Source organism: Mesocricetus auratus, unplaced genomic scaffold, assembly GCF_017639785.1.
Source record: "Mesocricetus auratus isolate SY011 unplaced genomic scaffold, BCM_Maur_2.0 Super-Scaffold_100025, whole genome shotgun sequence".
In the NCBI taxonomy this organism is placed as follows: Eukaryota; Metazoa; Chordata; class Mammalia; order Rodentia; family Cricetidae; genus Mesocricetus; species Mesocricetus auratus.
The window spans coordinates 26,870,194-26,882,767 of NW_024429206.1; positions in this window are offsets into that span (position 1 = coordinate 26,870,194).

Sequence of the window (12,574 nt, forward strand, 5' to 3'; positions counted from 1 at the left end):
GTTTTGTCTTTTTTTTTTTAATACAGGGTCTTGACAGGCAGTGGTGGTGCAAGTCTTTAATCCCAGGACTCGGACATGAGAGGCAGAGGCAGGAGGATCTCTGTGAGTTCCAGGCCAGCCTGGTCTGCAGAGTGAGTTCCAAGACAGCCAGGGTTACACAGAGAAAACTTGAAAAACCAAACCAACCAAACAACAACAACAAAAAACCCATAGTCTCATGTAGCTCAGGTTACCTTTGAACTCACTGTGTGAGGAGAGGTGCCCTTGAATTCCTCATCTCCTGTCTGTGTTGGGGATGGAAGGAACCCAGGGTTATCTTGTGTACTACACAAGCATCTGCCTACTGAGCCACCTCTCCAGCCTTCCGGATACCAGTTTTGTTGGTGTGTGTGCGTGTGCGTGTGTGTGTGTGTGTGTGTGTGTGTGTGTGGTGTATGTGTGTGTGTGGTGTATGTGTGTGTGTGTGGTGTGTGTGTGGTGTATGTGTGTGTGTGGTGTATGTGTGTGTGTGTGTGGTGTGTGTGTGGTGTGTGTGTGTGGTGTGTGTGGTGTGTGTATATGTGTGTGGTGTGTGTGTGGTGTGTGTGTGGTGTGTGTGTGGTGTGTGTGGTATGTGTGGTGTGTGTGTGGTGTATGGTGTGTGGTGTGTGTGGTGTGTGTGTGGTGTGTGGTGTATGTGTGTGTGGTGTATGTGTGTGTGGTGTATATGTGTGTGGTGTGTGTGTGTGGTGTGTGTGTGGTGTGTGTGTGGTGTGTGTGGTATGTGTGGTGTGTGTGTGGTGTATGTGTGTGTGGTGTGTGTGGTGTGTGTGTGGTGTGTGGTGTATGTGTGTGTGGTGTATGTGTGTGTGGTGTATGTGTGTGTGGTGTGTGTGTGGTGTGTGTATGTGTGTGTGTGTGGTGTGTGTGTGTGGTATGTGTGGTGTGTGGTGTATGTGTGTGTGTGGTGTGAGTGTGTGTGTGTGTGGTGTGAGTGTGTGATGTGTGTGTGTGTCTCCTCCCTTCCCTTCTCTCCTCTTATTTGAGACAAAGTCTCACGTAGCCCAGGCTGGCCTTGAACTCACTATGTAACCAAGGCTCCCTTTGGACTCCTGACTCCACCTTGCAGATTTTGGGATTATAGACACTGCTACCACGCCTAGCCCATAGGAAGTTCTCTCTGGAAAAGGGCACATGCCAGGTGTTGTGGGATGATCTTTTTGTACACTATGAAGGTGTGCCATTGGTTTCATAAAGGGCAGGACTTCTGTGGAGAGAGAATGCCCAGAAGGAAAAAGGGATTTTCACCAGCAGACTCAGAGGAGGCCGAGTGTGCTGTCCTGACAAAAGGTAAAAGCCACATGGCAGAATGTAGATTAATAGAAACAGGTTCATAATTAATATAAGCCTCTGTGTGTTTATTTGGAACTGAAGGTCAGCGGGACCAGGCGGGAAAGAAACTCTGCCTATACCTGAGTTCAGTCCCCAAGAGCCTGCAAGATGGAGGAAGAGAGCTGAGTGCTTAGAATTTTTTCTCTGACTCCCACATACGCACGCACTGTGAGTGTGCTTATACACATGGGGGGGCGGTGAAGGGGGAGAGATGGAGGGAGGGAGGGAGAGAGAAGAAAATATTTAAAAAATATTTCATTAAATGTGAGCATGTACTCACTCTGACCCCTGTGCTACACCCCAGTTCCTGTTTCCATTTCGAGACAAGATCCCACATAGCCCAGGATGGTCTCAAATTGCTGTCTAGCCAAGACTGGCCTTGAAGTCCTGAACCTCCATCTTCCAAATGCTGGAATTACAGGTGTGCATTGCACCACCCCACGCTACTTAAAATACCGTTTTTGTTGTGAAATTTCTATTGCAGTCTGTGTAGGGGGTGGGTGCATGCGTGCTGAGGTACATGTCGGAGATCAGAAAACAACTTGTGGGAGCCAGTTCTGTCCTTCCGTCATGAGGATCCTGGGGATCGAACTGGAGTCAGCCCATTTGCCAATTTTAAAAACCGGAATCTGTCTGGGTGTGGTGTTGCACACCTTTAACCCCAGAAACAGATGGATCTCTGTGAGTTCAAGTTCAACTTGGTCTACATAATGAGTTCCAGGACAGCCAAGGCTACAAATAGAGATACTGTCTCAACAAACAGAGAAATACCCACATTTGTGCCAGGCATTGTCTCTGACAGTGATGAGAACGGCCACTACGGAATACACAGAGATTCAGGCATGATGACACCAACACGACCCTGTCCTAAAAGCGTTCACGGTCAAGGCTGACGGTTCTCCTACCTCTCTGACTCATGGAACTCCCAAGGGCACTCCTAGAATCCGGCAATGCTGCCTATGGACTCACAAGAGCAGCTTCCGTTATGGCTGCCCTGTTATGTACAGGCTGTAATGAAACTCCGCTGGGGAGTGGCTGCTCCAATTGGCTAAATAACAATCCCTCCCATCACCTGAGCCTCAGTGCCAGAAACACAGCACCGAGCCCTTTCCATGCAGCATCTCCTCCAGCCCTTACTGGAAGTGCGGCGTTGGTTTTTACAGAAAGGGAGACGTCGTGATTCACCAGCGAGTGTGACATTGGCGACCCATCGCCTTCTGGGCCATCCAGACCATTCCTCTAAGCGCTGCCCTTCTGAGTCAGGCTCTCAGGCATTCTTTGGCTCTGTGATGACAGGCCAACTGCTCAACCCTTCTGTCTCTGGCCTCCTCCCTTGTCTTATAGGGAGCTCATTGTGAAGGCTAGGGAGCACCTGCGGGGTGCTGGGGGTGTCTTTCGGTGGGTAGACTGCTTGCAAAGCAGGAAGAAGTCCCTGGATGCCGTGTCCAGCATTGCATACATCCAAACGGAGCAGGCAATCCTGGCTCGTGCCTGTAATTCCAGAGTTAGGGAGGTAGAAACCGGAGGATTGGGAGTATCATCAGCTGCATAAAGAGCTGGAGGCCAGCCGGGCATTGGTGGCGCACGCCTTTAATCCCAGCACTCGGGAGGCAGAGGCAGGCGGATCTCTGTGAGTTCAAGGCCAGCCTGGTCTACAAAGTGAGTTCCAGGACAGTCTCCAAAGCTACAGAGAAACCCTGTCTCGAAAAACCAAAAAAAAAAAAAAAAAAAAAAAAAAAAGAGCTAGAGGCCAACCTGGGCTACATAAGACCCTGGTTTTGTTTTAAAGCATATGAGGCTGTCATGGTGGCTCAGTGGGTAAATCTCTTCAGCCTACAAATGTAAGTTTTCAAATGATTGGAGTTTTAAAAGTATTCTTTTTTCTTTTCTCTTCTAGACAGGGTTTCTCTGTGTAGTTCTGGCTGTCCTGGAAACTCACTCTGTAGACCAGGCTGGCCTTAAATGAAGAGATCCACCTGCCTCTGCCTCTGGAGTGCTAGGATTGAAGGCATGAAATTATTTTATTTTGTTTTATGTGCATGGGTGTTTTGCCTGCAGGCATAGCTGTGTACCATGTATGTGCAGTGCCCATGAAGGCCAGAAGAGGGCATCTTGTCCCTTAAAACTGAATTTGCAGATGGTTGTGAGCTACCATGTGGGTGCTGGGAATCAAACCCAGGTCCTCTGGAAGAGCAGCCAGTGCTCATAAGCACTGAGCCACCTCTCCAGTACCAACAAATGTTAAAAAAAAAAAACTATGAGAGCTGGTGTGAGATTGACTGTCTGTAATCCCAGCCTTTGGGAGGATAAGGCAGGAGGACCCCAAACTCAAGACAGGCTTGCACTTAATGGCAAGAGCCTGTCTCCATTTAGACAGACAGGCAGAAAAGGCCTATTCTCACTCTGAGATTGACAGTGATTTTCTAATGTGTCTTTGTGAGTGTGTATGCATGCATGTATGCAGGTGTGTGTGTGTATTCACAGAGACCAGAAGAGGCTACCAGGTCTCAGAGCTGGAGTTACAGGCATTTGCAGGATGGGGTCTGGGACCTGAACCCTGGCCTCCAGATTGTACAGCAAGCATTCATAACCACTGGCGTCTCATCTGTAGTTCCCACTGATTTACTTTTGCTTTAGGGCCTCCTGAAGCCCAGGCTGACCTATCCAAGGATGACCTTGACTTCCTGATCTCCCCACCTTCATCTATGGGTGAATGGCTCCATGTGAAATGCTCTCTTGAGCTCATGTGTTTTATTTATTTATTTATTTATTTGGTTGGTTGGTTTGTTTTGAGACAGGGTTTCTCTGTGTAGCTTTGTAGACCAGGCTGGCCTCCAACTCACAGAGATCCGCCTGCCTCTTGAGTGCTGGAATCAAAGATGTGCGCCACCACTGCCCGACTGAGCTCATTTTTTAAACTTTATTTTATTTGCATTGGTATGAAGGTATCAGATCCCCTGAAACCGGAATCAGACAGTTGTGAGCTGCCATGTGGGTGCTGGGAATTGAACCTGTGACCTCTGGAAGAGCAGCCTTAACCTCTGAGCCATCTCTCCTGCCCCGAGTTCATGTGTTTTAATACTTGGTTACCAGCTCATGGATCTGTTTGAGAAATTTCGAGACCATTAGGAGGCGGAGACTTATTTGGAGTCACCTAGGAGACACACCTCTGAGTATGTCTGTGAGGAGAGAGGACGCACCCTAAACGTGAGTAGTGCCATCGCATGGGCTAGGGTCCGAGATTGCATAGAAAGGAGAAAACAGGCTGGAGTATCAGTTTTCACCCTTCTCTACTTCCTGACCAAGGAGACAATGTGCCTAGCTGCTGCCACAATGATGGACTGTACTTTCAAACTATGAGTCAGAAGAAACCAGTGTCCCTAAGTAGACATTTGTCAAGCTATCTTATCTTGTCATAGTAACTATGAAAGTAACAAATAACCTATCACAGCAGGGCTCCAAACCTAACCCAAACAGCGCCACCTGCTGGAGACCAAGTGTTCATACACACATGCCTGTGGGGACAGTACATATCCACGGTAACCATCCACCTACAGTGTTCTGAGAATTATGCCAAACCTCTTTGAAAACAGTCTGGGTGGTACTGTGATTCATAATGCATCATGTCCTCGAGAGGACCCTGGAACACAGGGCTGCTGAGTCAAAGGCCTCCTCTCCTGCCTCTGAAAAGGTCTTGGCTATTATTAAACAGCGCTGAGGACGCATCAGAAGCAGAGTTCTTGTCTACCATGAATAAGCTCCTGGGATAGATTACTAGCCAAAAGAAAGAGGAGGAGGAGGAGGAGGAGGAGAGTCAAAGTGTACTCCATGTCCCATACTTACTTAGAATCTCAAAAGCCATCATTGCTGTCTGTCATCTGATTTAGGGGGAGCCCAGTCAAGACAGGGTTCCTCTGTGTAACAGCCCTGGCTGTGTAACAGCCCTGGCTGAACTCACTCTGCAGACCAGGCTGGCCTCGAACTCACAGAGATCTGCCTGCCTCTACCTCCCAAGTGCTGGGATTAAAGGCGTGTGCCACCACCGCCTGGCTTAAAACATTTTTAAAGAGATGTATTTTAATATGTATGAGTGTTTCACCTGCTTGTCTGTATGTGTGTCATAGGCTACTGCCTATGGAGAACAGAAGAGGGCGTTGGATCCCCTGGAACTGGAGCTATCACATGGGAGCTATCACATGGGAGCTGGGAAGCAAGCCTAGGTCCTCTGCAAGGGTGACAAGCTCTTAAGCACTGAGCTGTGTCTCCACCTCCTTAATTTAAACAAGCAATCGTTTGCGTCCGCAGGGCCGAGGAGTCACGAGGTGTCGTGTCATGTTTGAGTTCCTGGGTGAGCATGTCCTGTGGCTTCTCTCTCCCCACTTGCTCCTAGCCTTTTTTTGTCCCCATATTTTCGCTCCTGTCTTTGGGTGCTTTGCATGACTGGCCTCTGCATCTTAGCTGGCTTCATCTCTATTCCCTTCTTTCCTTCACCACTGAGGGAAGCCACCAGCCTGCCGGACATCCGTATGTCAGAAGCAGGGGTGGAGCGGGGACGGGATGGGGGGATCACGGTTCTTCAGCATGTCCAGTGGCTCCATTCACCCCCTTCACCTGCAGCCACTGTTCATGTTCGTGAGATTAAAATAACGAGAGGCTGGAGAGATGGCACAGAGGTTAAGAGCAGCACTGGCTGCTCTTCCAGTCCTGAGTTCAATTCCCAGCAACCACATCTATAAAGGGGATCTGATGCCTTCTTCTCATGTGCAGGCAGAGCACTATACATAATAAATAAAATATTTAAAAAAAAGAAAGACAGGGGCATGGGAGGATGGGAGGGACAGGGAACTGGGATTGATATATAAAATAAGATTGTTTCTAATCTAAATATAAAACAAAGAAGAAAAAAAAGGATGCCAAGATAAGTGGGAAGAGTGTACTATGTGCGGCTTGCTTCTGACCACGCTCAGGAGGCCAGGGTTTGCCCAGGAGTCTTCCCAGACACCTTTTGAGACTTAGTTTCAAGGTGTCAGTTTGGAGAGTGCTCTGTTGCAGAGCAGAGAATAATCAGACTGTGGAGCAAGATGCTGGGGGCTATCTTATAGTCTGGGCTTACCCTGGAACCGCTGTCCCACCAGCTACCTGGACTCACCTTTGCGGTTCGGGGATCTTAGATCCTTTGCTTATGTCTCCTCTTTTGGAAACGGAAGCAGAGGGAAATGGCTGGCAGGGCGGCTCAGTGAGTATAGGGACTTACCTCTAAGCCTGGTGACCTAAATTCAGTCCTGAACCCAAAGAGTAGGAGCTAAGATGATTCAAGCAAATGGACATCTGTCCCTTGAGTGCACACACACACACATACACACACACACACAATTAATAAATGTAACAAAAAGTAACCAAACAGGCCTGTGGGACGGCTCTGTGAGTAAAGACGCCTGTTCGCCAAGCCTGACCACCTGACTTTAATCTTCAGCATCTCCGAGACGGAAAGAGAGCACCGACTCCTTCAAATGGTCCTCTTACCTCCTCTACACACAATCTGTGGCACATTTACACACACACACATATAAACACACACAGAGACACACATATAAACACACACACAGAGACACAGTCTGTGGCACATTTTTTTTTTTTTTCGAGACAGGGTTTCTCTGTGGCTGTCCTGGAACTCGCTTGGTAGTCCAGGCTGGTCTCGAACTTACAGAGATCCGCCTGCCTCTGCCTCCCGAGTGCTGGGATTAAAGGCGTGCACCACCAATGCCCGGCCCTCTGTGGCACATTTACACCCACACATATAAACATACACACACACAGACACAAAATGAGGTTTTTTTTTCATGTAGTAACCAATTGAAGTAACTCCACAGAAGTAGAGGGATTGTTGGGGGTAGGGCGAGGGATAAGTTGAGAAGTTCTTCCTCCTTTGATACTCTGGGAACTTCCCTCCCTGACTTCTCCCACCGACACCCCAAACAATCTTATCCGAGAAGCAGCCTTTGGAGTAGTGTCCCCATCTGGAAGCAATGGAGGGGAACATGAACCTAATGGCTTCGATTAGCCAATTCCTGGCACTCATGCTTTGCCCCACGGGACACCGGGCTATTACTGGCTGCAGTCACCGTGCCAGCTTGTGTTTTCTCCGGGAACAGGGCACAGCTGGTTCAGGTTATCCAAAAATGCAAGTGGTTTTCTTTTCCCACCGCACGGCTCACAGGGATCAAACTCACATCGTCAGACTTGGCAGCAAGCACCCTTATCCCCTGAGCCATCTTGCCCATCCCTGAAGATACAAATTGGAGTCAAAAATTTGCTCCATTTTTCTGAATGAAGGGGGTAGGGGACTTGTAGACATGCAGGTCTGCCTGTCAGTATGGAGAAGTTGGGGCAGGATGGGTTCCCTAAGAATGTCACTTGGCTTGTCCAGTGTGGCTTGGCCAGATTCTTGGCCCCGTAGTTCTGTCATCTCTCTTCAGGCTGGGTTTAGAGACCCAGGTAAAGCAAAGAGAGGCTTCTTCCCGTAACCCGGAAGTCAGGGACTATAACATTTGACTTGGTTCTGCCCATGATAGCACCTTGAGGCAGGTTTGTAACCTTCCCAAAGGCCAGTCTCCTATGGGAGGGAGAATGGAACCTTGTGGTCGTTAAGTTTTGTTAATTATTTGAGATGGTCTTACAGTGTAGTTCTAGCTGGCCTGGCTTGACAAAAAACAATCTAAGAGAGGTAGGGTTTGTTTCAGCCCACAATTCCAGGTGACAGCCCATCCCAACAGAGACATCAAGGTGTCGGGGACAGCTCACATCACCCCACACAGCCAGGAGCGCAGAGCAATGAATGCATGCACATTCCGCACTCAGCTTGATTTCTCCACTTTTTATACAGTCCAGGGTCCCCTGCCTGGGGAATGATGCTGCCCACAGTGGACTGGATCCTCCCCTATCTATGAATGCAGGATCAAGACAATACCATGCAGACATATCCACAGGCTAAAAACCTGATGTAGACAGTCCTTGATACCTTTTCGATTGTGACAAGTGGACAAATGAAACTAGCTCTCATGCCCCCGACCCCCTTCTTCTTCTCAGTCCTATTTTCATGGCTGAGTGTGTGTGTGTGTGAATGGTATGTGTGTGTGTATGGTGTGCGTGTATGATGTGTGTGTATAGTGTATGGTGGTATGTGTGTATAGTGTATATTGTATAGTGTACTGTGAGTGTATGGTGTCTATGTGTATAGTTTATGGCATGTGTATGTATAACCTATGGTGGTGTGTGTGTGTGTATAGTGTATGGTGGTGTGTGTATGGTGTGTGTATAGTATATATTATATAGTGTGGTGTGTGTGTATAGTGTGTGGTGGTGTGTGTATGGTGTGTGTATAGTACATACTGTATAGTGTGGTGTGTGTGTATAGTGTATGGTGGTGTGTGTATAGTATATACTGTATAGTGTGGTGTGTGTGTATAGTGTATGGTAGTGTGTGTATAGTATATACTGTATAGTGTGGTGTGTGTGTATAGTGTGTGGTGGTGTGTGTATAGTATATATTGTATAGTGCAGTGTGTGGGTATAGTGTATGGTGTGTGTATAGTATATATTGTATAGTGTAGTGAGTGTGTATGTGCTTCATCAGGGCTCATTACAGAAGATAACTGAAAGGTTATTTACAGGAAATGGGTAACAGGAAGGTAGCTTTATCAGGGAAGAAACTGTCCCATTCTCCCCTAGCAACAATGAACTCCCATCCGTCCTCGAGGGGCAGGGCCTTATGAATCCCTCCCCCCTCCATGACAGGATGTCCATGGGCTGAGTTTTGTGTTGATCATGTACAGGTCAAGCCCTGTAGTCCTTAGTAACCCCAGAGGAGCTCGGACATACTTTAAGCCTAGTGTCTTGGTTTTTCTTAGATGCTGCGGCTTCACCTCACCTAGGCTGGGCGACTGGAAGCCGATGACAAAGACTCAGACCAGAAAGAGAGCTGGAACTCTTTTTAAAAATACTTTTTAGGGGCTGGAGAGATGACTTAAGCCCATAGGTCTCCACTGTGACCCTTTAATACAGCTCTTCATCTTGTTACTTTGTTGCTACTTCGTAGCTGTGATCTTGCTACAGTGGTCAGTTGTAATCTGATATGCAGGACATCGGATAATCGACCCCTGTGAAAGGTCATTTGACCCCCCAAGGGGTCTGGGCCCACAGGTTGAGAACCACTGGCTTAAGCAGTTACAAGTGCTCACTGCTCTTACGGAGGACTTGTTCGGCTCCCAGCACACATTTCGGCAGCTCACAACTTTCTGTAACCCCAACCGCAGGGAATCCAGTGCCCCGTGTCCTCTGGCACTCCAGGCGTGCACCTCTACAAACATACACGCAGAGAAACCCACTCGAAAAAATAAGAAAGAACGGTATTTACCCCAAACACCGCTCGGTGCCACAGCTGGCCCTTCTCTAAGCCAGGCAAGCTAATATCAACCCGACCCCTGCAGAGCTGGGGCCTGTGTCCCTGCGGTCTGACTAAGGGGCTTTAATCAGGTAGTATGAGCTGAAGGCTGTAACTGTCTGACAGAGCATGGGGGATTCGATGGGTTGTGTGGTTCATAGAGGAAACAGGTCTGGAACGGGAGTTTATCAGGACTTGGGGAGGGAGCTCCTTTCTCTTTGGTCTTGTCTCTGGGCAGAACAAGCAGAAGAACTGGCCACCAAGAGCACGCGGGTTCCTAGAGAGGGACTCGGAAGGAGGCTTCAGATCCCTGGAGAAGACTGAACTGTGGCACTGAGAAGCTGAGAGCCAGAACGCAGAGCTGGCCTAGACGCTAGGCCCCAGAGCAGCGGCTCTCAATCTTTAACACAGTTCCTCACGCTGTGGAGACCCAACCATAGCATTATTTTCATTGCTACTCCATAACTGCAGCGTTATGAATAGTGATGTAAACATCCGTGTTTTCTGATGATCTTAGGCAGCCCCTGTGAAAGGGCCCTTGAGAACCCCTAAGGCAGTCGGGATCCACAGGTTGAGAAACGCTGTTCTAATTCATCCATTTATTGTACTTCTATAATAACTTAATAGAGGAAGCAAGCAGGTAGCAAGCTGGGCCTGTGGGTAAGTCTTGGGGCTGGAGCCAGAGATACGGGACGCAACGAATGGTCTGTGCCTGGATGCTCGAGAAGCGGTATAGTCCCCGCCATACCGCCCTCCTGGAATCTGGCCTGTCACCTGAGTGGTGTGGTCTGTGGCTTGCTGGCCAAGTGAACCCACAGTGACGGCTGGGGTGGAGGCTGGGAGGGGCGCCCCAGCTGCCTAGAACCGCAGTTCGTGCTGGAGTCTACAGCAGGAGCCACTCCCAGCCAGGAGACCCTGCTGGCAGCACAATCTGTGTGTGGTACCCCAGGGCGTGGCCTAGGCTCCTGCACAGTTTCTGCGCACTGGCAGTGAAGTCTTCGAGGGCCAAGCTGGTGTGACTCCACAGAATAACCTTCTGCCTTCCAAGCCCAGGGGAAGAAACACTTCTTAAGCAGCGAGCTGGCGAGGACAAAGGATGCTCAGATGGCCTGGCATCTCGTCTCCATGGCCAGACCACCCTGCCAATTATTTCAGCCTCCCTCCCTCCCTCCCTTCCTTCCTTCCTTCCTTCCTTCCTTCCTTCCTTCCTTCCTCCTTCCTCCCTCCGTTCCTTCCTTCCTTCCTCCCTCCCTCCCTCTCTCCCTTCCTCCCTCCCTCCCTCCCTCCCTCCCTCCAGGCCAGACCCCATCAGTTCTTTAAGAACCTAAAATATCAGCCAGGAGTTGGTGGTGCATGTCTTTAATCCCAGCACTCGGGAGGCAGAGGCAGGTGGATCTCTGTGAGTTCGAAGCCAGCCTGGTCTATCGAGTGAGTTCCAGGACAGCCTCCAAAACAATACAGAGAAACCCTGTCTCGAAAAAACAACAACAAACAAGCAAACAAAAAGAGCCCAAAGTATCCTAATTTGAGCCCTCCCCTCCCCCTTTCCCTCTTCCGCTCTGTCTTCTCGGTTTCCTTCCACCTTGGAGGTCCAGGGGTCCAAACAGACTCTTTGCTGGCTTACTCCAAACTCATCCATCTTTCTGTGGGACTCCAGGTAGTGGGGTCCTTCTGACTCCAGTCCAGCCCTGCTACTTTGGGGGACCCGGGCTTTCATCCACATTCATCCCTTAAACCAAACCTCCTGAGCATCGGCCAGTGTGAGGAGGCTTTGGGAGTGATTGATGTTGAGCAGGACCAGCCTTCTGGCTTCCGGTCAGTGGTCCCCTTAGGACATACGCCCTTTTGGCCCCATTCACTGAGTGGAGGATCCCGCCGGCCTAGCCGAACCTATGATCAACATGGCTGCCCACCATCTTCATACCAGGGCAAGCTAAGACACGGCCCTCCTGCTGCTGTCACTCTCTCTGCAGGACGACCACCACCAGTAACGGCTGTTGGTGTGACCAACAGCGACTCTTCAAGGTCAGAACCCTGGAGTCACAGGAGGTGACCCCTCCCCGATTCTGCGTGGTGGAGAAGGCCAGTGTGGCTTCCCGCAGCTCCTACGCGCAAGCGCAGAGCCAGCAGCTGTGGCACCTGCAGCGACTAGCCACTTGCCTAGGCTGCACTAGCTCTACTTGGCATTCTAGCTGTGCTCACAGCTGGTGGACTTGTTGGCCAAGGGTTATGCTGCACAGTACCTGCTGGAGGGATGGGCATTTAAGGCCTCCAGAGAGGAGCAAGAAGCTCTGTAGACCCCGCCTCTCCTGCAGAGCCTAAACCAGCCCCACCTCTGCCATCCCCAAGCTCCGCCCCCTCAGAAGTAGGCTGATTCTAAAACAAACAAAACCAACCTTTTGTTTTACATTTAATTATTTTGTGTATGTATGGGAGCATCATAGCATCACTGCGAAGGTCAGAGGGAAATTTGGGGGAAGTTCTTTCCTTCCCCCATAATGATCCAGAGAATCGCATTCAAGTTGTCCTGGGCAGAGGTAGCGTGCGCCTTTAATCCCAGCACTGGGGAGGCAGAGGCAGGTGGATCTCTGTGAGCTCTAGGCCAGCCTGATCTACAAGGCGAGTTCCAGGACAGCCAGGGCTGTTACACAGAGGAAACCCTGTCTTGAAAAACCAAAAATAAATTTCATGTGTATGAATGTTTTGTCTGCACATACCATATGTGTGCCTGGCGTCTGAAGAGGCCAGAAGAAGACATTGGGC